Genomic DNA, 23,766 nt, shown 5'->3' on the forward strand with positions numbered 1-23,766 from the left:
GGACCCAGAGCATGGGCTACAGCCTGTGTCCAAATGTCAGTACTGCAATTATACAGCCTGAGCCCTGGGAACCTGAGTCAGCTGATGTGAGTATACAGTTGCTTTGTAGACATACTCAGTGTCATACTGCTCATTAGCAGCATGAAAAGAACTCATGAGGATTTTGGGTCTGGTAGCATTTGAACTGACAAATTATTTGAAAATATATTCCTGGTCCTTTGTAGAAGAAGTATTTACGACTAAATAAATTAAAATGGAACTAATTCATGCAATTTTATTGAAAAAAAAATACAATGTTGTTTTTCAGCCAGTTTCAAGACTTACAGGATTTTAAGAGAACATTCCAGTTTTTATGGTAAAAACATAAATATTGCAAAGTTAGATGGATTCTGAAAGGCTTCTGATGTTTCATGGACTAACAAAAGATTGCTTTATTAGTAGCTTTAATGAACAAATTGCTTTATTGGCTTAGACATACTGGTAGCTTTGTCGGCTGAAACAGTTATGAGTTCTTGTTTCAATTCATCATTGTGTTTGAGTAGAGCAGTGATAGCCATTGACCTTCTGTTAAAGCACAATAAAGTTTTTTTGTGAAGAAGAAAGTGTGCGAAGAAAATATCAATGCAGTTTGGACTTCAGTTCAGCAACTTAAAATTGAGAGCACTTGTACTTCTCTTATACACACAAATGGTCTCACTAAGTGGTTCAGTATAGAAATGTAAGAGAGCATGGTTATTTTTTCAAAGGAAATATTGGTAAAGAAATTGCCTTTGTTTGGTAGTTATAACAAAGTAGTACTGAACATCAATACGTTAATGCTTAATTTATTTTGCACGCTAAAGCAGTTTATTCAACAGCAAGTGTGTTTTATTTAAATGAACAAATTTAGCCTTGGATTGTAGTGAGTAAGTGTGTGCCCTATTTCTTGAGAGTTTGGTTGAATGAGGACATACTTTGTTTCAAGCTGTAAGTAGGGCTCTATGAAATTTGGGACCATTTTAGTCAGTTTCAGGGTCATGGGATTTTAAAAATAATGAATTTCGTGATTTCAGATATTGTAATCTGAAAATGCAGAGTTTTGTAATTGTAGAGGTCCTATCCCAAAAAGGAGTTGTGGGGGAGCGTCATAAGGTTATTGTAGGGGAGTAATGATACTAGTTGCTTTCTTCTGTGCTGCTGGTGATGGCAGCACCACTTTCAGAGCTGAGTGTTAAGCTCTGAAGGCAGAGCTGCTGGCAATAGCAGCACAGAATTAAGAACGATTTGATATGGTATTATTACCTTTATTTCTCTGTTGCTGGTGGGGCTGCTTCAGAGCTGGGTATCTGGTCAACAGCTGTCACCCTCCACCTCCCAAGTTTTAAAGCCAATGCAGAAGTATGGCTGTCAATGCCATCACCGTCCAACTCCCTTTTTGGTCAGAAACACCTGTTTGAGCAATGGTGGTCTCCCCTGTAAACTCTGTGTAGTATAAGGTAAAAGTACACAACAGACCAAAATTTCATAGGGGTAGTCGGAGAGACCAGCTTTCATGGACTGTGATGCCTTTTTCATAGCCGTGGACTTATCGCCCTGGCTATAAGTTAAAGGAAAGGAGGAAACTTGTTAGAAAAATTCATTTAAACTTTCTTTGCAGGGATTCTTAGTACAGTAATTAGTAGAACTCTCCATGATTGATATTGAGTTTTGTTATCTGTCTTTTAGCATGTGTCTGTGCTATGTTTGTTCCAAGAACTGCTCTTAAATCATAAGAGCTACAATTACTAAATTTGGTATGCATTTTCCTCTTACCCTAACTTAAAACAAAGTCAGGGTTTGGTTGTGCCTGAAATCCCAGGATTTTCCAGAACAAGGAAAGGGCAGGGGAAGGAGGTGAAAGGGAGAGGCACGCACAGGAGGAATGCAATTGTGAGTAAAAACAACAAGAGGGCTTGTGGGTGCCTCATATATTAACAGATATTTTGGAGCATAAGCTTTCATGGGCAAAGACCTGCTTCATCAGATACATGAGTGGGGGGTTCCAGAGAAGGGTTTAAAGAGGGAGTCTCAGTCAAGGGGAAGGCCAGTGTTGACAACAGCGAGTGTGGTCACTGCGCGCAGCTGCAGCACCAAAAGAGGCCAGCAGGGCTGGGGCTCTGCCATCTTGCCTGCCACCAAGACCTGGTAAGTAGCTCCTCTGCCCCAAACCCAGAGCCTGCCCTTCCCCACATGTGGAGAGCCTACCAGCTGCAGAGGGGGCTGCTAGAGGGAGGGGCAGCCCCCAGACAGCAAGCAGGCCGTGGGAGGGGATGCTGGAGGCCAGGGGCAGCCCCAGAACCTCACCCCACCTAGACAGCCCTCCCCACACAACCTGCAGGCTGCAGGGGGTTGGCCTCCTTGGAGCCTGGTCTCCTCCAGACAGCCTGCAGACCACAGGGAGCTGCTGGAGCCTGGGGAAGGAGAGCTCTGGGATCCTGGTCCTCCCAAGACAAGCTACAGACCGTGCGGGAGTAGCTGGAGAGGGGGCAGCTGGGCAAAGGGGCAGCCTGGACCCCCACCCCAGGCAGCCTGCAGGCCACTGGAGTGCAGCTGGGGGGCAGTGGTGAAAGCAGGAGAAAGGGCTGCCACCAGTGACTCTGGCTTCTTGTTCTTGAGGGGCAGAATCCCCAACATTCTTGGTCTACTACTGATGCTATTACATAAAATTCTGTCCAGGTCCTCAAAATATGTACAGATTCTCTGTCCGTGTCTGGTGGCTGTGTGTGTTCTGCCAGTCCTGGGATTAATGTAAATTTTCTCCAGCTGTTTGCTCTTTATTCAGCACAGGTAGATATTCTGGCATGCCCAGTCTCAGACAGCTGTCTAACAGTGTCCACAAGCACATGTTTATTGTAGAGTATGACCCCAAGAGGTTGCTGCAAAACCACCTCTCCCCAAATGGCAGTGAGTAGAGCTGAGCATATCTGTACATAGCTGCTTTATATCCACAGGTGTTTTCATCTATGAATGTGGATGCAAATATCTGCAGCTCATTTTTGCAGATATGGATGTGGATACCAATCTGATATCTAGAATCCTACAAATTTGCAGATATCCATGGGCATCCACAGATGTCAGTGAGGATATCCATGGCTCATTTTTTTTGTGGCTACAGGTGCTCTAGCAATGTCCAGGGTCTTTCTATATCTTTAAGCAGATGGTCAAGGGATGTACAAAAGGCTGCTGGAGTAATAATAATTGCACTATGCTAGCTTTTAAATGGAGGAGGACATCTGGTTAGCCTGACCCCAGAATGTTGGTGGGTACAGTGGTAAGCAAGCAGGGTGGTCATGGATACCCACAAAACAGTGTGGAATAGCAGTTGGATGACTGCAATAGGTTGTGTGCAGCATCGTGGTGTGTGCATGAGCAATAGGCTGTAGTAACTCAATTCACATCAAACTCAGCAGACTTTGAAAGAAGATTCCAGAATTTGCAGTAGCTGGGGAATTAGATGTAGTCTATGATGTGGACTAATATCAATATATTTGTGTGAGTGGGTGTGAAAAATCTACACCCCTATGTGACATAGTTACATGGAGTTTTTCCCCCTTGTGTACACAGTGCTTCTCCCATCAGTATAGCTACTGCCTCTGAGGGGGATTGACTGTGACAATGGGACAACTCTTTCCCATTGTTTTTAGGAAAATGCTACAGCAGTGCACCTGTATTGGTGCACCTATGCTGATGCAGCATACTGAAGCGTAGACAAAAACTTCCTGTGCAGACAAACCCTTAGTTTCACTTTTTGGATTCTGAATGCTGCAGTGTTCTTGGCTGCAAAGTGATGAGGAATGCTGTTTTTCATTTCCTGTGTGAACCTCTTTACATAAAGAGCCAACAGTACAACCACCACAAACCTCTCTATAACTTAGGGGTTTTTTAATTAAAACCAGTCTTATATTGACAATGGTGTCTCAGTTCTGGGAATTGAATACACTGCTTGGTAAGCATCATGTATGGTGTTCTCATGAGGTTCTTGTGGTACTCGGACACACTTTAGGCTGTTTTTGATCATCTCTTACCATTGTAACGTCATTATATTTCGTTGTGTAAATTACAGTCTGAGACCTGATATTACAATGATATATTATGCACCAAAACTGGTTGCTGCTAATCTTAACTGTAAAAAAGATAAAATTTTATTTCCTTATTTGTAAGCTTGAAGAAGATGACAAATGGGCAAACAGATGTTAGTTGGAGATAATGCTCTAACCCATTTCATATTAACTGGGTAATGAAAACAGACATGATTTAGGGGAGAAAATAAGTCTTTTAAAATGGTATAGCTTTTTGGAATATTTATTAAATAGTTGTGGTATTGTCTAAGAGCTTCATCCAGGGCAGGGGCCACATGCAGCTCTTTAAGGACTTCTTTATGGCTCCCGATGCTGTAATTGCAAAGTTTAAAAAAACAAACAAACCCTGATTATTTTCGATAAACAGTGAATGCCCAAAAGCCACAAAATGAACAACTCATATTTAAATAGCAAAACCCTATGTGATAGCAAAATGTTGGATAACTCCCTCTCATGTCCCTGGAGACAGGAGGTTCGTGAGTGAAAGTCAGGAAGACAGTAGTGTAAACACACGCAAACTGTGAAGACATATGTAAAAAGTTTGAGTGTCCTGCAGTAAACGTGTACGGCATTACAAATCATTGTGTGCGTGCTGTTCTTAAAATAGGAGTTACAAAAAGTATTATTATTCATTAAGGACCATCTCGTATTCACATGCATTGCTGCTCTTGCATTAATGTTGGTTTTTTTAAGAGTTGAAAACGAGCTAGATAAATTCATGGGGGATAGGTCCATCAATGGCTGTTAGCCAGGATGGGCATGGACGGTGTCCCTAGCCTCTATTTGCAAGAAGCTGGAAATGGGTGACAGGGAATTGATCACTTGATGATTGCCTGTTCTGTTCATTCGCTCTGGGGCACCTGGCATTGGCCACTGTCGGAAGACAGGATACTGGGCTTGATGGGCCTGTTGTCTGACCCAATATGGCTGTTCTTAAATTGAAAAACATGGCTGCTCTTGATATTTTGGTTGCCAACCCCTATCTAAGGAATCTTGTTCCATTGTGCTAAGCATTTAAACACAAGGAAAAAAGCTTGCCTTCCTCCAAAAGCTTTGTGTTAAAACGTGAGAAATTACAGAACCAAATAGTTATTCTGTTTTATAAACATTTAAGGCCAAAGACACAGTAAAAAATGTCAGTTTTCTGGAGAGAGATACTTGATGCTGACCTTAAAGGCATCATCGCTGGAGGATAAGAATATTCTTATTTTTCTTATTTATTTTGATTTTTAGACTCTAAAGGTGCCTTGTACTGTTACTTAAACTGTTTTACTTATTAAATAATGTATTGCTCACAAACAAGTTAGTGTATTTTTTTTTCAAAGGCAGCAAAAGATATGATGGGTAAACTAAGCATACATAAAGGTAATCTCTTAAACAAAAGTGCATAACACAGGAATGTGTGTTTATACAGTTGAATCACTGATTGTGTTCCATTCCACTCTGTGTGTTCTGTGTTGATTTTTTTAGCTCAGTTTTTCAAGAAGGGACAATATCTTTGTATTTGTCTCTAAATCCCCTCTCAAGTCTCCGTACACAATTGAGGTATAAAAATATAAAAATTTTATTATTAAAATGGATCCATGCAGCTCACCAATATTAAGACAAGTAGAATGTTAATTAATATCAGTATCCAAAGTTAATCAATAAGGACTCTAGGAAGCCAAAAAGAGAGGAGTTTCACAACTGATGTCCACTCCATGAGACTGTCTTGCCCCTTACTAAACGGGGGAAGATGATTAAGCATTTTAGCTCCTCTCCACTGTCCGGGTATCACGTTAGGAAATAAGCTGTTTTTTAAGGTAGCAGGGTCTTTTGCTGATGAGCCCAAATGTACTGTTAATTTTACAGAACTCACTTGTTCCACATATGATACAGAATCTTATGTTTCATTTTTAAATACATTTTTATTTCTTATTGTTATGAACATAATCAAGATTGTTAAACCATCGTTTTCCTGAGACTGTTTCCAACTATCCAGAATCCTTTTGCTGAATATAAGGTGCCTTACTTACCTCACTTGCTGATAGTTGATTCTGAAATCTAAAGATGGCAGCTTAAATATCAGTTAAAGAACATGATTGAGATTGCAGTCTCTCAAAAGTTAGGAAGAAAGATCAACATTGAGATTTGCTCTGCAACCTTAATTCACCTCTCTTGTGCTTGTGTGGTATAATACAGTCTTTAGTTACATGATTATGTGCTATTTTTCCATAGAACCATTGCCTCATTCATTACACAGGGTGAACCAGCTCCAAAGATAAATCAGGGTTGTGTAGGCTGCTGTTTGTAACACACCTGCCTCATTTTTGTAGAATTTGGAGTGTGTGTAGTGCATGAAGCAGAGGACTACAGTAAGAGGAAGGAAGCACTTGAATTTTGCCCCAGAGGACAGAATTCTGTCCTTTCCCTTCTCTGCCTCATAGTCCATATATCTTGCTAGTCAGATCACTTAAGTTTAATTTACACGGTTGATCACTGCTTGTATGCACTGGTTTTCTTGACTGTAGGCCCTGTAGTGTGATTTGTGTACATGTTGAGCGTTCACAACTGCAGCAGTAGTGAATGGATAGTTTTGACCCTTTTATCTGTCCCATATCTGTAAAATGGGCACATTACTACACTGTCGTCTGAGAGGTATTAAAGTATTTTAATAAGGCTCAAGGCGACAGTGAAAAATGAGGCAAAACCAAAATTTTGAATAGCTGCTTATTAAACACTGTATTTCTCTCTCCTGTGCACTGAATGAGATGAGTGTGTTGTGGGGTAGGGGTGTTTGTGTGGGGAAATATGGGATCATGTAATTAAACACTGTTATAGTTATGGCTAGATTTTAGTCATGGTCATTTTCAGTGACAATCATGGGCATCTTTTGGGCAATAAACAAAAATTCATGACCCCTGACTTGTCCATGACTTGTGTTTATATACTCCTGACTAAATATTGGGTGCTGGGAAGGGCGATGCAGCTCAGGGGTTACTGCAAGTGCTGGTGGGGGGGAGTGGGCAGTGGTATGTGTCCCAGGAGTCCCGCTGGCTCTGGGCGGCAGGGGGAGAGGGTTGATGGGGATGGTAGACTCTGTATCTAGCTCCGCATGACTGCCCAGAGTCAGTTACTTGCCTTAGCTCCTGGGCAGAGAGACAGGTCCAGGGTGCTGGCTCTGCAGCTTCAATGGGCGTGGGGCAGTGCCTGCAGGTGGAGGCAGTGTTCAAAGCTGCCTGGCTGTGCCTCCGCCTAGAAGCTGAGGGAGGGACATGTGATGTCACCTCTACTGGTGGGCTCCCTCAAAGTGCTTCCAGGAGCCCCTACCCCTGGCTCTGAGCCAATTTCCATATCCAACTGCCTTCTCTTGCCAGGGGAAGTGTGGTGTGCTGGCCTGGGATGGGCCCATGGATTTCCTGAACTTCTGAAATGGCCTGTGGGCCAGCCACATAGGCTGGTGCACAAGCCATGGGTATCCCAGACACACAAACCTAGTGTGGGTTTCTGTGTCTGGCTGATTTTGGGGAGGGGTAGGGTGAGACAGAGGGGGAAAGAGAACTTTGAGCCAAAATGGGGCTGTCTACACTACAAGATCAAATTGAATTTAAAGGAGTTAGGTTGATATTAAAACATCACTGTCTTTGCTATAAATACCATTAGCTCAATTTATTGAGCTATAATACCAATAACAAAACGTCGATAATGCAGGACGGGTATAGCATCACTTTTTAGTATAAAATTTAAAGTAAAGGATAGTATAGAAGCTCCGTGCCTTAATTTGAATTTATTAGCCTTCAGAAGCATGCTGTATATATTCCACAAAGTTATGCAGTGACCCTCCCTGTATGGCTGCCTCCTTCTCCGCTGCTCTGCATCCAGACGTGTAGGAAGTAGGTCACAGGAAGCCCATGAATTTTTGATTGACTTATAATTTGAATTAGAATTTGACTTCAGCACGCCAGCTCTGCAAATTTGAAGGGAGCCCATTATGAAAAAATTCCTTCGCCAGTCACATCACACTGTATCAGTAGTCATCATATCGCGTTGGTAGCAATTGCATTGGTAGCTATCTACTGCAATCATGAGCATTCAGGGTAGTGATCTGCCCGCTACTTGCCAGGCTCGCAAGAGAGCCGCAGCACGGACCCACCACAAGATTCTGGGTCGTCTTCAGATTGGAGAGACCAGTCAGCGAAGAGACTTCAGGTGGCCAAGAGAAATGCAACAATCTATGATCAGATGTCACGCGAGATGACCGATTACTCCCGGGACTCTATGCAATGCCAAATGAAGGTGAAAGAACTCCGGCCAGCCTGTCAAAAGTATGGGAAGCCAACCAGCAGTAGGGATGGATCCACAGACCTGCTGCTATTATGAACAGCTGCACATGCTTATGGGGAGCGACCCCACCATGGAGCCCGGTCTTAATTGTGACACTTGTGGAGGTCCTGGTCTGGAGTTAAGGGTAAGCCAAAAGGACCTGGGTGTCCCAGAGGAAGAGGCCAGCAGAGAAGAGGAAGGGGGCAACGAGCAGGGGACCGAGGAAGTTGTTCCCAGCAGCCCAAAGCTCTTCACTGTAGACCTGGCACCGTTTTCCGCCCCCCCATGCCAGTCCCCAAGCCCCCTGGACCAAGCTGTTGGGGTGAGTGAGTATTCTGCATGCTTAGAAACAGGTTATGGGTGGATAGATATAGGTATAGGGTTGGCTATGGGTACAGTTTTGCTATGGTCCTGTGCCCCTCCGAACAGCATATTAATGTTGCTTGGGATAGAGCGCTTCTTTTTGGAGATCTCCTCAAAGGCCTCATCCAGGCACTCTTGTATTTTTTCCACAAGGTTCTTGGGCAGTCCTGCCTTGTTGCGGCTTCCATGGTAGCACACCTCTCCACGCCAGGCAACCAGATAGTGGTCTGTTGTCATGGCGCCACACAGCATTTTAGTAAATTTTCTAGGCTTGTGGTCACACAGTAAGAGCAGGTATTCTTTGTCCATATCTGTTAGTTTTAGGAGGGTGATCTCACCTTTGACAACCTACAGAAGCACGGGAATTTGCATCAATGTAATTTTTTTTTTTTTAACCATGCCTCCTGTCCCTTTACATTTCTCTGCAGCTGGGAATCCATTGCGCCAGGCGGCTGCAGGGGTCCCCAGGGTGCCTTCCCCTGTCCCATCCCTCCGTGTCCCTTTCCACCTAGCATTTCTTTTTATTTTTCAGGAATCCAACATGCCAGGAGGCTGCTGGGCTCTGCTGGGCATCTCTCCTCTCATGTCCCTTTCCACCTAGCATTTCTTTTGATTTTTTTCCACTGTATTTTATTTTTTATTCTCTTTATTTTACAGGGAGCCCCCCTGCCCCAAGGAGCCATCCATGCAGCTGTAATTGAACCTTTTCCCACCATCCCCTCCCACCATGTGGCTCTGGGAATGGCTGAAAAAAAATTTCCTCTGCTCCAGGACACCTGACGGTATCCCCTGCTTTGCAGCCCTCTCCTTCCCCCAAAAAGTGGACAATTGCTTATAGCTTACCATATCCACAAAGAAATGTGCTGGATAAGTGATGGTAAACAATGTATTGTGAAATGCACTCTTGAATCCCATCCTTAATAAGCCTTTAGCAGCCTTCAAAAAAAAAAAAAAAAAACCTTCCCTGATAGTGGACACAGAGACCCATTCATTCCATTTGCAAGCACATTATGTGAATTGTATCTCAGTTTTGACCTTCACTTTCCAGATGCCATGCCCAGCGAAGGAGAGAGGACCAGGAGGAGAAAGAGGTGGAAGCAGGATCTTCTCCTGCAGCACATGGAGCGAAATGAAGCAGAAAACACTAAGATGACAAATAACACTGCTCAATGGCATCATAGTACAGCTCAGTGGCGTCAGAGTCAAGCTGAGTTTCGGCTGAGAGTGCTTGTCTTCCAGCAGCAGCAAGCAGCAAAGCAGAGGGAGGCTGCAGCAGAGCTCATAATGGCAGTTACAGAGAAAACTGAGGTCCTGTGCTCCTTGGTGCAGCTGCAGAGGGACTCGCAACACAGCACTGCAGGAGCTGATACCTGCTACCCTGAGTCCCCTGAAGAGAGGTTGCCCACCCCTGTCGTCACAGTCCTTGAATGCGGGGATGGAGGGCAAGGAAAGCCTGTCGCTCTAGCCCCAAGGGCCGCTGCAAAAGGCTATCAAGCACCCTTGAGAAGGCTTCTTTTCCCTGCCACGTAAACCTCTCCTCCCCCACAAAATAAAGTTGTTCCTTGGAACTCAGTGTGATTTTTGTGGCATGTAGGAGTGGTAGGGAACACATATTGGGGGTGTTGGGCGAGGGCTGAAGGCACAACTGTCCACCAATACAATACGCCCAGGTCTGCAGCGGACTAATGGCACAGGGAACCCGGGAGGGCTGAAGGCACAGCTGCCTGCTGCTACGCCCAGGTCCACAGCAGACGCGTGGCTGATGGAACTGGGCGGGTTGGGAGAGGGCTGAAGGCACAGCTGCCCACTAGTACTCCCAGGTCTGCAGCGGACACGCATCTGGCAGAACCGGGTGGGTTGGGAGAAGGCTGAAGGCACAGCTGCCCACCGATACTCATGATTTTCCGATCTGGGAAAAAAGTCCCTTCCAGCAGCTTTCTGTACAGACCAGAATTTTGGAAGACGCATGCATCATGAACCCTCCATGGCCATCCAACATTGATGCTGGTGAAACAGCCTTTGTGATCTACCAATCCCTGCAACACCAAGGAGAAAGTAGCCCTTTCTGTGTATATACTTCAAAGCCAGTTGGTCTGAGGCCATGATGGGAGTGGGTGCCCTCTATTGTTCCACTGCAGGCAGCAAAGCCATCCACTATTGCCTGTGCATTTCCCAGGGTCACGGTCTTCCTGAGGAGATGCCAACAGATTGCATGGGCCACCTGCATCATCACGGACCCCACTGTAGATGTCTCCACCCCAAATTGATTTGCCACTGACTGGTAACTGTTAGGTGTTGCAAACTTCCACAGTGTGATTGCCACTCACTTCTGAACTGTTAAAGCCAGCCTTATTCTTGCATTGCTGTGCTTCAGGGTGGGGGCCAGCAAATCACAAAGTTCCATAAAGGTGGATTTGCACGGGCGAAAGTTCTGCAGCTACTGCTGGTCATCCCAGGACTCCAAAACAGTGTGATCCCACCACTGTGTGCTGGTCTCAGAAGTCCAAGACCTCTGCTCCATTGTCACCAATGCATCCAGAGCAACTAGCAGCTGTGAGTTCTTGGACCGAAGTTGTGAGATTTGCTCTTCAAAACAAACGTTGTTGTTGTCTTCATCATTATGATACTGAACTGTCACTGAATTTTGCAATCTAAGGCAAAATTGAGTGACAGCCAGTGTGGTTGCCGAAATGATGTTTGCTATGAGTTGAAGTATTTGGGGATCCGTGCTTGCATTGGCAGAGAAGATACTGCAGGAAATGGTATGGTCTCCAGTTCATTTTTGCATGGTTACTGGGCGCTTGAATTGTGGGACAGTGCTAGGCATTCTGTGATTCAAACATGAAACACCCACAAGCAACCAGGGCTAAGGCACTGTGGAATAGATAACCATAGTGCACTGCTCACACTGTCAAACTTGCACAGGGTAATGGGGATCCAGAGACTTGTCATGGAAAAATGGTGGGCCAGATTTCAAGAAGGGTTTGTAGACACTTAAAAATCAAATGTATTAAAAATTGAGTTTAACCTTGTTCTTATGAATTTGAATTTATCTCATACTGTAGATGCAGCCTTATTTTGAAGAGCAAAACCAGAGAAAAAGAGGCTTTGCCAATATTACAAAGTTCTAGCAGCCTCTTCTTTCAAATGCTGTATGCTGTATGGTCCTTTGGAACAAGGACTTAAAAGTTGGCAGTGAGAGCCAGGGCGAGGGGAGGACTTTCTTTCAGAGATGTTCTTTTTGTTGTCCTTATAAAAATGAGTCCAAGCTATAAACCTTCAGAAAAAAAGTAAGATCACCGTTCACATATGCTCAGTAGAGACATGCTAGACATTAAAGGCCAACATATCCAAAGACCGCAATCTCAAAGCACATTCCAGCCCAGGGGCAGAAGGAATACATGGGGGTGCATAATCAGGCTGACAAAGAACGTTGGGGCATGGAAGTAAAGGGGAACTGCTCCTGTCTGGAGCCATGCAACTGATTCTGTGTCTACACTAGCTCTAAGGTGACCTTGTAAATTTGAATTTGGCATTACTCCTCGTGAAAAAGCTGGAGTAGAAAAGTTGACCTTAGTACCACTTAAAATTGACCTAATGATATTTGTAGTGAAGACAGGTACATTATAAAATCGATCTAAGTCCCTTAACATCAATTTCATCCTGTAGTGTGGACCAATCTTGAGAGAGAGATTAGATCAAGAGCTTTCAGAGGGAAATGGAGCCAGTGGGTAAAGGGAATGTGGAAAGGAGACTAAAGACCGTGGAGTGACATATGCAGATTAGACAAAGACGCATGTTGGCAGAGGAAAGGTGGAATGGGACAAACTAGGAGGGAAAAAAAAAGACTGGGACTAGCATGGAAGCCTGCTAAATGAAAACAGAACTAGCCGGTTAAAGAGAATGGAACTCTGGTGAGGACCCAGGATAAGGTAGCGCAAGACTGAGACAGAGAAGTGAGAAGGATATGGCAGAAAGGGTCAGGTTTTGGGATAGTTTTGGTTGGGTGGGAAGACATGTGACAGTGCGGGCAGAATCGCGGGTGATGAAACCCCCCGCTGACCCCGCACGAGCAATCCGTTTGGATCCCCACAGGGCCTCAGACGAGGGCACAGAGGAGCCGGCAGAAAGCCCGCCCAAGGGCCGCTCCGCTCCTCCGCAGACCAACCCCACCCACCTCCGGCAGGGGGCCTAAGACGCAACGCCAGAGACCGGGGAAGAAGCTGACCACTGGCAGGGTAGGAACTGGAAAGGGATTGCTTGTGACAAGGGTAAAGCACGAAGAGGAAGGTTATAATAAACAACAATTATATTTATTAACGCCAACGATAATTAACAGGTCAACAATATAATAATTAAACTACTACTTTATAACTACCACTCTATATGCTATCTTATTTACCTAGGTTTTAACTTACAATGAGTATAGTTAAGGGTCCCATTGATGAAGCCACTTTGAGACTTCCCTTGCTAAATACAAGGACAAAAAGTTTAATGAGCCCTTTTGCCTTCTCCGAGCAATAAGGGGGGGTTTAATTTGCCCCCCTCAATTACCCTGGGTAACTGGGTAGGTTACCCTATTGGATACCTCGCGGTCCAGCCGAACAAGGCTCCTTTCCCACTGGCTTATTCAGTGGGGCTTGGAGAAAAAAGGGGAAAAGGAGAGAAGTAGGAAAAAAGAGGTAAAAGGGAATATAACTATGGGGATTTAACTTAACAAGTTTAACTATGGGCTTTGTTAAACAAATGTGCGGTCCAGATAATGGTTTTTTTTTTTGTTAGATTTAAGCTCACGAAGCCCGGTTTAAAAGTCAGAAAGTTAGTATTCCGGGATGTGGGGTTTTACGTGTCCGTGTGGTCCGTTGGTCGAGTCCGGTAGTCACGTCCGGTGGTGGAAGGCTGAGGCGGTGACAGCGAGGGCGGTGGTGCTGCGTGAGTCGCAGACCTTGAGCCTCAGTTGGAATGGGCGCAGTACCCCACCCTATTGATGGGGCCAGTTCGTCCCACTCCACGTCCGCTCTCAGCCTGTTGTTGGCGGCGAGATCGAAGGTGCCGCAGTGATCTATGTGGCAGACCCTGGGTGCTAAGGGGTGAGGGCGCAGTATCCCACCCTAAAGGTGAGACCAGTTCGACCCTCACCTAAATTTACCTCAGGGTTATCTGCCTAAGCTCTTTTAGAGAGGGTTATTTCAAGAGTGATTTCAAGCAAAATGCCTCAGCAGAGCGGACTCTGCTGGGCGGCTGCAGAACTGCAGGCTCTGGAGACAGGAGCTCTTCGCAAATCAGGAGCTCTTCACAAAGTCTTCTGAAGCAGCTGGCAGGCTGGGCGAATGGGAACGGACTAACTCCTGAGCGCTGCGGGGTGCCGCCTTATATTTCCTGTACTCATGAATATTTATGATTACATTAGCATACGAAAGTTCTGAGGGGCCTGTTTTCAATCAGGTCCCTCCCCAGGAGCTGCCTTACCTTTGACCAATAAGGGACCTGGATTTTGAAATTCATGATTTGAAATGTCTGTGAGTTCAGGTTACCGGTAAAACCAACCGACACAGAGTGACCGTTACTGGGGCTGCTAACTGGCAGCCTATGTACCTTTTAGAGTCTACCTGCCCCTGTGATGATATTAATGGCCCAAGGCTTGTTTCCCCTGGCCCACGGGGACGATTATGCCCAAGGGATGAAAAATCCCTGACAACATGAAAGGGAAAGATATAGAAGAGTCGGTGTGGCCAGAGCATACCTCCTCCAGAGCCACGATTGGAACTCAGGATTCCCAAGTTTCACAATTCTTTTGCTATTCGCAAATATGTAAGATCCACTGGCAGACTGAGTAACTTTATCCCCCTGTAGGGCTGGTCCACCTAATTGATGACATTCTTCTGCTACTGGTTACTCAGTTCAAGTGGCAGAGATCTGTGCAGTTAAGGACCCAACATGGCTAATGTCCCAAGAAAATGTCAGTTTTAATGGAATTTATGTTCTCAGTTTGCTTTTTAAAAAAGCTGGAAAACTACACACACACAATATTATATTGAGTAAAGATTATTAAGATTGCAAGGTAAACACTCAGAAATGAGAATCTGTCAGAATTGAGGCACCTGGTGCAACCATAAATTCATCTCTCTTGTGCAGGATCAAGTCACAGCCATGTTTCTATCATCAAAGACTGTATTTTTGCAGGTCAGCAAGTAAACCCTTCAGTTGCACGAAATAGTTCAGGAGAATTGCAGATGCATAGTGGAATGTCATCTGCATATTGGGGTTATCACAGCCCTTACCTATTTCATTGTCTTCCATATTTGGGCTTATGTGCATGCTTTCATGAATGAATGCTTATAAAGGGTTAAACTCAGAGTGGATTCTCTGTGGGCAAGCAGCCGGCTGAGCTGGTGGGAATTGAGAGGGATCTTGAATTGAAGCAGTTGTCTGCTGGCAGGGTGTCCTTTCTTCTGTCTAGCTGGAGGAGTGAGAGAGAGATGCTTTAAACCTAAGCAAGGCTTAATGAATCCGAGTTAGCGTTCAGGCCACAACATGATATGGGCGTACAGATATGTAAGTAGAAAGGAAATGTTTAGTCAGATGCGATCAGATTATTTTTTTATTTTAGTTTTGGTGTGGGACTTTTTCCGCTGCCTGTGTCATTGTCCATCTCTCTCCCCCTGCCCCCATGCACTGTAACTTCTAAACTGAATCACAGTTGTTCCATAACACCTCACAAACAAATATGCTTTATCACTTTAGTTGTGTACTTTATCTTTTGTTTTGTTAATAAACCACCTATTTTGGTTAAAGGCAATGATTTGATTCCTGTGCCCTAAAGAAAGGTCTGTGTATATGGCTAGGAGTGAAAGGTCAGCTGTCAGATTGGCTTTATTTCTTCCTCTTTGTTTTCAAGCTATCTACTAAGGAAGATCTAAGAGCTTGGGGTTACCCCACAGAGAGAGATCCCAACTGTGTCTTCCTGACTCATAGAATTTTAATTTTGAGTAGTTGTGTGCAAATAGGAAAAAATCCATTGTGACTTTACAGATTTTTGGGAACTACTTCCTGAAATGGTAGTTAGAGAAATAAACATATTAGTTTGTAAACAGAGTGAATATTTAGCAGAAATCATTGACACGAAACATGGACCCCCTTATCTAATTTTTCAAAGTAAGAATATACTTGAATTCAGAACTTCCCAAAACCTTCAGAGTACTATTCTCCCCCATTCCAAAGCAAAATCAACCCCCCAGCATCTATCTGATATTTGGCTCTGAGCTTGTTTGGTTCCTTTAAAGAACAAAAGGACTTGGTTCACAACCAGCAGCACCGACAGACTCTGCAGGGCCTGGTGGGGGAGGGGGGTGGTATGGCTCCCTGCTCTGGAAGGGGCAGGGCCAAGGATGGAAGAGGAGCAGCTTAGGGCATTTGTCCCTCACCACCACCAGGACCATAGTGCTGGCTTCCCACCTATACCCTCACAGCTGTACGCAGCTGAGCTGCTGTGGGAATTCAAAGGGACCTGGAGCTCTGGCCACTGCCAAAGTAGTAGTGATGGCCAAACCTCCAAGACCCTTTGAAACGCCATCCCCGGGGCAGTTCTCCCCCATTTTGCTCCCTGTCAGCAGGCCTGTTCACAACTGACAACACATTGGTGCACCACCTTTAGAGGTAATACAAAACAGTTTCTCTTTTCTTCCAGTTACCTCAGAACTCCAGTGATCTTCCTCGTGTGCTACTGAGACAAGGTGTTCTGAATATCTTGACTCACTGTTCTGCTCTCAGAATCTGCCTGGCTCAAAAATGTGTAATTGTTCTGAGCCCTGTTTTTAAACCCACCCCTCCTTCTTTTTTTTTTTTTTTTTTCAGTTACCAGAATGCTGAGCCTAAGCTTTGAAATGAATATTGCTCAGTGAGTGAGCACAAGTCAAGTTCTTAGCAACATAGACAGTAAGGGAAAATTTCATCCATTTTCTACTACTCATATAATGTTTAAAGGCTAAAAACTGCTTGTTGACACAAACTGATGTGTTTAACGTTTGTAACTACATCTGTACTTCTGTACCTAATGGTACAGGTGGTCGTATTGTACAGACGCTCTGTCACTAGTTGTATGGGAGACCACTGTAAACACACTAGTTTCTGTGTTTCCATAAAGTTTTCATTCTTGCAGCTTTTTATGTCAAGTTAGTTACGTGATATCTATGGTGTCTGGTTAAAGATTTTTTAATTTTTAAATGTTATATATTTTTGGCTTTTCATATGCTTTTGTTCAATGATTACTAGAAAGTGGGAAGAAGTACTGAGGTATTGCAGAAGATGGAGTGTGGATCTCTTGCCTGCCAATGTGCTGTAGTCATTTTTTCCTCTTCAGTTCTAAATGGAAATAATCCAAGTTTAGGGTTTAATAATCTTGGCCTTTTTGCAAACTATTGGGCAGTGCAGAATGAGGTTAGTTTGCTTTTGAAAGATCCATGTTCAGTACCAATCTTGTTTTATTTTCAGTAGAGATCATGACCACTGTATCTTGCATATTTACCGAAATTATGGTTGTGGATTCAATCTGTGTTCCATAAAAGTCTTATCAGCTGTATTTATATTGCAATTCTGGCATCTTATTTCCAGCAAGTAATGTTTCTAACAGTGTAAGAAAAGCTATGAACTTGCCTCACAAAAGGTTGCGTGTGCCCCAAAAGGAAGACATTTTAATATATATTTAATTTGCAATACTTCATCTCCTTTTGTAGACTTAAAATTAATACGGGAGATTTTCTTACAGGATAGGACAGCACTAGAGTTTTTATCACCTTTCTGAACTGGGAGGAACCTGGTATATTTCAAACATTCTCTGTACTTTTTATCTGCTTCCAGTGTAACCATTGATGTAATATGTCCTCCGACAGAACTTAAATTTCATAGTATGTAAAAAAAAAAAAAAAAAAAAACTGTATCAAGGTAGTTTAAGTCAGAAAATACAGGAAGGCAGAACTTTGTAATGACCTAAATACTGACTCTCTACTTCTGTAAAGTAAGAAGTAATTAATTCTCCATGCTAGTGCAGTCAGTCTCTTCCTCTTTTAAGATGGACAGCTTGTGCCTAATAGGAGCTGGTGGTTTTGAAATGTGGGCTGCTTTCACAAGGGAATGAAACAAGGCTACAAAACTTACTCTGCCTAAAATCACAAACTGAACTCAAACCATGGTCTTGGAAGTAAAAACAGTGGATTCTTTACAGACTTTAAAGGCCAAAGACAAGTATTATTTGTTTTAAATATATGAAAGAATAATTAAGGTGGTGCTATGTTGGATGAAAATAAAGGAGGTAAAAGCAACACATTTTTAATGACATTGGGAGAGGGAAACAGTTGTGAAATTAATCAGTAGTTATAAGTCACTGAGAAATGGCCTCTGTTCTCAGTTCATCATGCAAGATGTTGCAAAGTTAAAAATAAAACAAGTAGTGCATAATATTCATGAAATTCATAATGTAAATCTGCAGCTATCATCAGACAATCAAGGCTAGGCAGGCAGAAGAATAAATGGTCGAAAAACAAGAGGCAATAAACGAAGTTGTACTGGTGATTTGTTAGAATAATGTTCTTTTTACTATGAGTGAGTGAAGTAAGAATTATATAATTAAATGATTTAGTGGTTTCAGTCATATTTCTAGGTAAGTAACAGAGGAAGCCGTGCTAGTCTATATACTATCAAAACAAAAAACCAGTAAAGTAGCAGTTTAAAGACTAACAAAATAATTTATTAGGTGAGCTTTCATGGGACAGACCTACTTCGTCAGACCATAGCCAGACAGGACAGACTCAATATTTAAGTCACAGAGAACCAAAAATAGTAATCAAGGTTGACAAGTCAGGAAAAAAAAATGATCAAGGTGAGCAAATCAGAGAGTAGAGGGCTGGGGGTGGGGAGTCAAGAATTAGTTTAAGCCAAGTATGCAAAAGAGCCCATATAAGGATCCTGAAAATTCGAATCCTGGTTCCAACCACGTGTTAATGTGTCAAGTTTGAATATAAAAGAGAGTTCAGCAGCCTCTCTTTCCAAAGTAGTGTGAAAATTCCTCTTCAGTAAGACGCAAACTCTTAAGTCATTAACAGAATGGCCCACTCCATTAAAATGCTGGCTGGCTGGTTTGTGGATCAGGAGACTATTTAAATTTCTTCATAATAAACATTTTGTCTGGTACATAAACTTTTGATTATTAAACTAATAATTTTGGAGCTGTGCAGGTGCACTCCACCTTTTACATGATGGAATATCTGTGAGCAGAGACATGCACGGGCAGTGTTCTGTGTAAATTGTACCTGCTGAGTAGCTTACAGTACTCTGACACAGCTAGTCAGAAAGGATGGTGTGGCACTCAGTGAGATGATTCCCCTGCTCCATCTGCCAAAGAGGGGACTGAAAGGGCTCTTGGTTTGCACCAAGGAAAAGAGTGATAGCGATGGGGAACCCAAGATGGGAGTCACGCTGTCTGCTCTTCTCCCTGCTCTCTCTTGAAATGGCAATTTCTTAGAGTGCTGCTTGATAGTAACCAGTCATGGCTTCCTTCCTTCTAGCAGGGAGCAGACATGCTCCTGTGGAAAAACAGACCAATAGGTAAAGTGGCTGAAATTATTGTCCATGGAGGTTCACGTCGTCATTAGTGCAAGGGATTTTACTACTGTAGATGCTACAGAAGGAGAAGGGTACTGCTGTGTGTGCCAGCAGGAAGAGAGAATAAGGGCCTTTGGCACAGCTTGGAGGGCTTTGGACTTGTCTGTGTTGTCTCTTAACACCTGAATGTGGAGTAGGCCGCTTCAGCAGATCAGATGGTAGAGGGACACTTGCAAGATAGGATGCTGTGCTCACTGAGTCAGACCTTTATCTTTTGGCTGTCATCTACCTCTCCTGCCCACCTTTAGAGTGCCTTTTTAGTGCAGCAGTGCCTCAGTCTCCAACACATGTTTGACAGGGAATGTAGAGTGAGTTTTCATTTGTCTGTAGAGGAGCTCAACCTGTATGTAACGCAGGACACCATTAGCAGCCTAGTGGAAGACACTCAGGCTGTGGCTAGACTAGAAGAAGATGGCAGTAGTGTTTTTAAGTCATTGGGGAGAGAGTTGGAAGGAGTTCTGAGAATGCTTCAGGGAATAGAGAGAGTGTTATTTATGTTCAGCTTAATTCTATCAGTGAATAAATTTACTTTTGGTGGTTGGGTTTTTATTTATCTATAGAAATCCAACTTTAAAGGAGAAGATGATGTGGAACCCCTTTACCTTTCTTGATCTATAGATGGGCCTCTAGAAGAATTGATCTTGAAGGCTAACGGGTAGTTACCCCTGGGCCCACTACTTCATGATCTCATCCTGCAGTTCCTGAAAGTGGTCATGGAAGTGCTTCTGGCCCTCAGATGTCCACTTCTCAATCTCATACTTCAGTGTTTCCCAAAGTGTGGTACAAGTACCACTGGTGGTACTTGAAAGAATTTCAAGAGGTATGTAGCGGAAAATAAATTACTGAAGATCAGGAGACATGCACTGGAATGGCACTGGGGGTGGGGTACGCCAATAAGCTTGAAGCCCTGAAGGGGATAGGTGAATGTTTTAAGTTTGGGGAACACTGCCCTACCCTACTGTGGAGAGCCAGTGTGTTGACTGCTCCCTTGCTACTCACAAGTACAGCCTTACCCCTTTCCACTTCTCTGGGATAGGATCTGGGCATGGTGTTGCAGGTGCCCCCTGGGAATGCAAGAGAAAGGGAATTGAGGAAGTAGTCTGATGAGGGAGTGAGTGGTAGTGAGGCTGGCAGCTTCAGGAGAGGGCTTTTGGAGCACTACCTGCACATCTGGTTTATGCCTCCTCAGACAGGTATTGAAAGCATTGGTCACAGACTCTCACTCAGTCTCAGCACATTGACGGGAGTGGGGAGAGTTCCTTTCAGAGTGGCAGCAGGAAGTCACATTTGGCTGCTCTGCTATTGCTGCAAAGTACTGTCAGATGTTGGAGTGGCAGCACTACCAGGAGAGGTCAGGGATTTCCCCTTTTCTCCCACCTGCTTCTTATTCCCAGCTCTCCCTCTCTTTTTACATCACTTCACTTATACAAATTTTAAGTCAGTCAGCCCTGTCCTTCTCATACCTTCCTGTGCCTGCTCCCACCCTCGAGGAAACCTTTCACTGAAAATTGCACATAACATGGCCACCAGGTCTTGCTAAGGTCAAAATATTTTGTTTTGGCATCTGACACAACAAATGATTTCACTGTTACCAGGACTGTTTTTTTTTTCTTTCTTTCTAGATTTCATTCAGAGAACTTTGAATCATTTGAAACATTTTAAGTTCTAATTACAAAATTGTTATTTTGCTAACTCTAAATCTGCCAAAGTGAACTGTGTTTGTAGTTAAGCTTCATAACTTTCCTGAAGAAAGAGTACACCTGCTCCCTTTTTACCTCAGAATCCCTTGTCTGCAAAGAAGCTGGTGGAGTGCTATTTGCTAAATTCCTACAAGTGAAAATGCGCAGAGGCTCTCAAAGCAGAGAATGGTTATTTATTGGTAGTTGTTTTTCAAGAGATTTTTATGAATTCATGCGGTCAGTCCATCCTTCCACCTAATTCTGACTTCTCTATAATGTCAGAACTCTGTGGTTTGGGAGACAGTAGAGCCATCCCTAATGTATGTCAAACTGGGTGGTTACACCAGGCCACATGCTTTCAGGTGTCCTTTGCTTCAGGGTGGAATACCTACCAGCAGCCCCCATACCAGAACCTCCTCTTCCTCCCTTACCTCCTGCCAATCGCCACCTAACCCCTCCCCCAGTACCTGTTGCCTGCTGTGGATGAGATTGTTCAGGCCTTGCACCCCCTAGGAATGGCCGTGGGAAAAGGAACAGAGACGTGTTTGATATCCTTTATGTAGCGTAGATTTCCCTCCTGAGAGATTGCAGTTATGTCTTGAAAAGCCATTTTTGCAACTTCATATCAATTTCCTCATTTTCTTCTCTTTTATTCAGTCCTGAAGCAGTGTCTGGAAGTTAAAAGAAACAATTTCAGGGCGAGACCTGCTAGGCTTCTGGTGCTCTGAGTCACAGTATGCAGTGAGTTTGGCATGTAAGAGCTGTCTCTGAAGTGGACAAGCTCAGTGTGAACCTAATTCTCTGAGAACTTAGCCATCACATTCTTAAGAAGTCTCTACAGCACATGTTCAAATGGTTTTGTTTTCATTTTTGCTACCCCCTTTTTCTAACCCAGCAAACTGTTTTTTTTTAAATGCTGAAACATAAAAGTTCAGCTTTAAGACAGACACCCATCATGGAAAATCTCAGGCTAGATGGTTGAAGTTTGGCCACGTATAAGCAACTGAGAACGGGTTTTAGAAGGGGAAATGTTGGACAATGATAGTTTAGGTATTGATGCCACCATTGTAGATAGTGGTGAAACCAAGACTGAAATTGTTCAGTTGCACTGAACAACCTGACATGCTTAATTAACCAGATACCTGTTTCTCATTGGTAAGACAAACTGAACTTTCTCTATGTTGATAACTTACAGATCTCTTCTCCAGATCTTTTTTTTTAATCTAAACAAAAGGGCTGTTATGCCTTTCGGAGGGGCTATGCTAATGTGGCACTTCGGAATATGCTAATGAGGTGCTGTGTATGCCATAAATACGCAGCGCCTCATTAGCGTAATGGCGGCCACATGTGGTTCGAAACTGCCAGTTTCAAAACACAAGCTGCATGTGTAGCTGAAGGCCTTTCAAAACAGCCCCCTGATTTCGAAAGCCCCTTCTTCCCATCTGGTTTTGGGAAGAAGGGGCTTTCGAAATCTGGGGGTTCTTTTGAAAGCACCCCCCCCCCCCGGCTACACAGGCGGTGTGTGTTTCAAAACCGACAGTTTCAAAGCACGTGTGGCTTTCATTATGCTAATGAGGCACTGCATAGTCATGGAACACCTCAGTAGCATATTCTGAAGTGCCACATTCCCATAGTGCCTCCAAAAGGAGGTGCTAGTGTGGCCACACCCAAGATGTCATCTCCTAAATGTCTAGCCATGAGCTCAAGTTAAATGTGGTTAAAACATGTCTCTCCCCTTGAAAAAAATTTCTGCTCCAACCTTTCTCTGTCACTGTGGACAGCATCACTATCTCTGCTGTCACTAATGCCATTAACCTGAATGTTGTCATTAATTCAGACTTCTCTCGGTTCTCACATTCAGTCTAAGTCTGTCTAATTCTTAATGTATAATATCGCCAAGAAATGGCCTTTCATATCCATTTACATGCCTAAAACTGGATATAGCAGCCTTCTTTTTTGCTGCATTTGGTACATTCTACCTTATCCTATCCATTTAGAGTGCTATTGCGAAGATCATTTTCCTCAGCACATCACTTTGACAATGTCACTCTTCTCTTTGCATTTGTCCATTGGTTGTCTGTTCTCTAGCTATCAGATATAATCAACATGTTTTGTTTTCAAACCCATTCACAGCCTGTCCCCACCCAGCCTTTCATTTCTCATTTGCTATTGAGATGTTCATTTCTTCTTCCTTTATTCACATGATACCAGCCTCCCTCATCATAGAATCATAAGGTTGGACGAGACCTTAGGAGGTCATTGAGTCCAACCACCTGCTGAAATCGGGACCAATCCCAACTAAATCATCCCAGCCAGGGTTCTGTCAAATCTCTGTGGAAGCAGATTCTGTCACGTCTCTAGGTAACCCATTCCAGAACTTCGCCACTCTCCCAGTAAAATAGATTTTCCTAATATTCTGCCTAGACCTCCCGCACTGTAACTTAGAAATGTAGAATACTACAATGGACCTTGAGAGGTCATAAAGTCCAGTCCCCTGCCCTCACAGCAGGGCCAGGTACCATCTGTTTTGATATTTATTTAACCTGTTCTTAAGGATCCCCAGTGATGGAGATTCTAAAACCATGCTAGGCAATTTGTTCCAGTGCTTAACCACCCACTTGAAACCAGTGCTCTTTGTTTTATCAGCCTCTCTCCATTCTCTTTAGAAC

At 43.7% G+C, this 23,766-nt stretch overlaps 1 protein-coding gene across 1 annotated transcript in view; it reads left to right on the plus strand.

Moving 5' to 3' along the window:
- FBXW7 (F-box and WD repeat domain containing 7) overlaps positions 1–23,766 on the plus strand; it is a 275,066-nt gene that overhangs the window by 14,457 nt on the left and 236,843 nt on the right. The gene's annotated exons all lie outside the window — the stretch shown is intronic.

This window comes from Carettochelys insculpta, chromosome 4 (genome assembly GCF_033958435.1).
Source record: "Carettochelys insculpta isolate YL-2023 chromosome 4, ASM3395843v1, whole genome shotgun sequence".
Classification (NCBI taxonomy): Eukaryota; Metazoa; Chordata; order Testudines; family Carettochelyidae; genus Carettochelys; species Carettochelys insculpta.